Source organism: Vombatus ursinus, unplaced genomic scaffold (assembly GCF_900497805.2).
Source record: "Vombatus ursinus unplaced genomic scaffold, bare-nosed wombat genome assembly UNPS02014803.1, whole genome shotgun sequence".
NCBI lineage: Eukaryota > Metazoa > Chordata > Mammalia > Diprotodontia > Vombatidae > Vombatus > Vombatus ursinus.
The window spans coordinates 4,507,968-4,512,993 of record NW_020954581.1 but is presented as its reverse complement, the minus strand read 5'-3'; the positions used below and the strand labels follow the sequence as shown (position 1 = coordinate 4,512,993).

The following is a 5,026-nucleotide window of genomic DNA, read 5'->3' as shown; positions in this document are numbered from 1 at the left end:
TTCCAAGGCCTGGAACCAATTCAAATTTGTCTTGGAGGTTTTGGATGTAGGAGCTTTGACTTTGTGGTTTTCTTCCAGTTGTCTGTTTTGATCTTCTTTGTCACCAGAGTAAGATAATATAGTCTGACTCTCTTTGCACTGCTTACTCATGATCCCGGCCAATTACTTGAGTTTTAAACTCTTTGTTAAGGTAAGAGTCTGCTTCCAATGTGGAGAATGTACTGTCCCAAGCTTTGGGGGTTTGTACAACTGTTTTCAGAGATACTTCCAAGGATCTGAAAATTTTCAGTTCTTCCAAGGTGGTATGATAAGGGGCGAGGTGTTTCCTCTCCACTGCCACAACAAGCTCTACCACACCAGCACTCCTCGCCCCAGGACTGCCCCTCAGAACTGTGACCCAGATCCAAGCACAGGTAAAGCAAGAGATTCCTGCCTCAGCACTGGCAAAGACATCCCTGAAATCCCCTCTCTGATCAGTCACCCAATTCCCCCTCAGTCTGTGGGCCAGAAGCCCAGGAAAAAGCTGCTGCCCAAGCTCAGGGCTTGCGGCTGAAACCTAGCTCTTTGTCTCATTGCAGTCACAGACTTTTCTCACTGACCTTCTAAGTTGTCTTTGGAGTTTGTGGGTTGAGAAGTCTGGAAACCACCACAGCTACCCATGATTCAGTCCTCTGAGGTCTGCTCCAGGTCTCTGTGGCCTGCATGCCCAAGCCGCACTGCGCTCCTCTCCCCGCCCAGCACGATATACCTTTCTGATCAACCATCCAGGCTGTCTTTGGCTGGAAATTTGTTTCACTGTGTCTTTTTTGGGTTCTGCTGCTTTAGAATTTGTTTAGAGCCATTTTTATAGGTATTTGGAGGGGTTTGGGGGAGAGCTCAAGCAAGTCACTGCTTTCCCTCTGCCATCTTGGCTCCACCCCCCTCCTGCAGATTTTTGAGAACTAAATCCATAACCCAGGAGTCTGACCTCCTGATGATTAAACTATCACTACCCTCCCTCCCCCCAGATCCTAGACCCAAGAGCAGAAGACCCTGATCTTACAATCCATACTTTAGTGACATGTGCAACAGATTCATTAAAAAATGCCTGTATTTGTGGTATTGGAAGTTCAATGAATCACATGTTATGGCAGCAACTGAGTCTGCTAGTTTGCATGATTACCAAACCACCACTACTTACCCCCTTACCAAATGTATAGCAATGATGAGCTAGACTGCTTCAGAACTTGTTTGTTTGTTTTGTTTTTGTTTTTTAAGAAGAGAGTATACCACTCCTCTTTGATGAATGTTAGTAACTGTACAAAATAATAATTTGACATGCAGCAGTTACACCCTGGTTAAAAACCTTATGGCAGACAGATTAGACAATTCTGAAGCTAAGGGTAACTGATGGACCACAAGCCCATTGGTGAATTAGGGTATCACTACTGCAAGCGTGTAAAGACTTCCCTGGTGTAGTGGTCATGAAGACAGATGAAGTAGGTACTAAAGAGCACTTACAGCTTGGTCAGACATCGAAGACACCAAAATCATCCACTGCATCCTGGGCCATTGCTGGTTGTTTTGACTTTGTCTTGTCACTGGATTCCGCTGACTCTGGAAGACAGTGAGGCTGACAACTTCATGTGATTCTGCCTCCTTAAATAAAATCCCAGTGATGTCATTGGTCCTCTTCAAAAACGAGGGACAAACAACACAATTCTGTATCAGGGACTCCTGTAACTAATCCACTGGACTGCCTTGGTCAGCCTACAAGATCAAATGTAAAATCCTCTGCTTAGCCTTTAAAGCCCTTCCAACATTTTCCCTCCATAACCTTCCAGTCTTCTTACACTGTACTTCCCTCCATCCCCAACATGAATTGTAACCAGTCCCCAAACGTTGATCTGTGCACCAGATTCAAGCTCCCCATTCCCTTCTCCTGATGTCTGGTCCTGCTTGATCAGAAAAGAACCCTATACATACTCACTGTTTTACCCATTTGGGGCATCTGATTCCATCTGGGGACTTAGTGGACCTGACCTGTTTCCTCCACTCCCTACCCCTCTGCCCCTTCTTGTTGTATTTGCCTTCAATAAAGCAAGCCAGGCTTATCAGAGCCACCTTTCCAGTCTTGTGCTGTATTCTGTCTTATGATGCTTTGCTTCCCATCCAATCTAGTCTTCTCCTTGGAAGCATTGAACTTTTAACAGATGCCATGGCCCCAGAAACCTCCCACCAAACTAAACCAAAAAACCCCAGGGAAACTCCAAAACCTACAGGTAGAAAAGCTGAATTACCCTGACAAAACAAGATTAGCAGCAGGGGCCCAAAGCCCCTTTTCTTACTAGGAAGTAATAGGAATCTCTACTAACTTCTAAGCCCCCAGTAGTCTTCTCTTCCCTCAGTAGCATGAATCAGGACCAGTGCAGAGATACAGGCACCTCACTCCCTGCCCTCCATGGCAAGTCCTGCTAGACCCATCTAAGAATCTCCACCAGACTCTACCGGAGAGGATGTCCCATCTCCTCTGGGCCCCCTAACTCCATTAGGGACTTCAACAGACTTCCTGGTCTACCATCCCAGACCTCCCCATCATGGTTCTTCCTCAGCAAAGACCTTGTGATAATGGATTATTACAGAGGAATTTAGCCAGAAGCCCCTAGGATAAAACACAGGCTCCTCTTTTGGCATTTAAACCATTCCCAATCTACCTCCAGGTACCTTTCCAGAATTTTTTTCACATTATGTTCCCCTACCCCAACCCCATTCTCTGTCCCAGTCTCACTGACTTCTTTATCTCCTATCTCTGCCTTTTTATAGTCATGCCCAGTGCCTGGGATATCGTCCTTCCTTGCCTTGGTATCTTAAAATTCCTGATTCCTCCAGTTTTTAGTACTTCACTCTAAGAAGTATTTTGTATTTCTATTTTTATTATCTAAGACATTTTATCTAAGGCTGTTATTATCTAAGGACATTTTATGTCCTCTTAAGAAAATGTAATCTTCTTGAAGATGGTGTCTCTATTAGTTTTGTCTTCTGTGTCTTCACCACCAGCATAATGTAGTACATGGTAGTTATTAAATTAATGCTTGATGAATGGAAGGGTACAATAAGAGGCTTGCAAAAATATGGGCTCCTACTAGAGGTAGGAGCCCACTCCTCACTGTGTGACCGTTTTATGGGCATGCTACAGAGTAGGTTTCTTTACCAAGCTGCCTTAGATTGCCTCTGAGGTCATTTTTGGCTTTAAGACTTTGTGATTCCCTAGAATTCTTAAACACTTCATTCCCATAGCCAGGAAAGAATCATTTTAGTTGGTAACTGATTACAACTCTGGTTTGCATATACCTAATTCAGCTCAAATGTCTCTATGTGTGAACTCAAAAGAAAAGAAAGAGAACTCCTTTTATCCCAACATTTTTGGAGTCCCTTCTTTTTGTATAAAGTATCAGACTCCAAAAGGCTCATGCCCTCACTATGGGAGCCAGGTTGGCAGGCACTCTTCCCCACTGAATGTGACTTCCCTTTAAAATCTCAAAGCTATCAGGTTCAAAGATAGAAATGTTTTCAATGACGAGCCAATTAAAAGCTTCTTAGTCCAAACAATTTGATTTTTTTAAAGTATCAGCAGTACTCAATCAGGAACTGAGAAAGGAGTCTCAAAGTGGCCAGGCCAGTAAAAACAGGGAAGAAAACAATCAACAAATGAGAAGTTAGCTGGACTCCAGAGAATGTGAATTTAATGAATTTGCTAAGTATCTGCTGATGGATGAGTCATTGGGCCTGTTCCTCTTTCTGCTCTTGTTCAGTACATAGTTGAATTCAGACAGTTATTCTGCAACCCCACATCTAAAGTCCCACATCAAGGGCCAGTGCTACTTCCAAATATTTGGATTGCTAGGAAGCCTATTGTCTACATCCAATGTGGGAACATGTTTCTGGATGTCAGCTCTGTCTTCCAGGAGATTGGAGGAAGCCAAGTAGAGACAAGGGTTAGTTTGCTTAATAATAATTAGTACCATCTGAGATAGGGTGGAGATTGGGCTGTCTATTTCTTCTATAGTCTTTTATTCTTTATGTCCCTTCTGTCTTTCTCCTATCTCACTGGATGCTAGGATTATTATAAGCTTTGGAAAAGTTAAGTTACAGTTCAGCAGTTAACCTATTTTTGTCATATTCCTTTCTTAGTTTTCAGCCTGTGTTCACTCTCTCCTACATTGCTTTACAAACTGGGTAAAGAATATAGTTACCTTTTTTTTTTCTCTTCTGCCACTTTCGCATTTGCACTCAGCCCCTTGGCTTACAACATGCAAAACGACACCGGCGAGTTTGTGGATCTGTACGTGCCCCGGAAATGCTCCGCAAGCAACAGGATCATTGGGGCCAAGGACCACACAACCATCCAGATGAACGTGGCCGAGGTTGACAAAGTCACAGGCACAGTCAATGGCCAGTTTAAAACTTGCGCCATTTGTGGAGCGATTCGTAGAATGGGAGAATCTGATGACTCTATTCTCCAGCTGGCAAAAAATGATGGTATCGTTTCAAAGAACTTCTAATTGAAGAAATCTTGTGGAAAATGTCTTAATAAATCAGAAAAACAGGGAAAAAAAGAATATAGTTACCTTTGCAGATAGAAAGAGATCTTTTGTGTCAATCAACAATCATTTAAGTGTCATACATTTCAAACTACCTATTGGACATCTGTAACTGGATGTCCCATAGACATCCTAAACTCAATATGTCCAAAAAATAATTCCTTCTTTCTCCCCTCTTCCCCAAATGTTATTGACCAATCGATCTTTCTATTTACAGTCATGTCTGACTCTTTGTAACCCATTTTTTTTTTTTGTTTTCTTGGCAAAAATACTGGAGGGGTGTGACATTTTCTTCTTCAGCTCATTTTACAGATGAGGAAACCAAGGCAAACAGGATTGAGTGACTTGCTCAGGGTCACACAGCTAGTAAATGTCTGAGGTCAGATTTGGATTCAGAAAGATACATCTTCCTGACTCCAGATCTGGCACTCTTATCCACTGAGCTA

At 42.9% G+C, this 5,026-nt stretch overlaps 1 pseudogene; it reads left to right on the top strand.

Annotated features, from left to right (window-relative positions):
• Nucleotides 1–4,289: 4,289 nt before the first annotated feature.
• Nucleotides 4,290–4,586, top strand: LOC114051521 (annotated as a pseudogene).
• The last annotated feature ends 440 nt before the right edge of the window (nucleotides 4,587–5,026 follow it).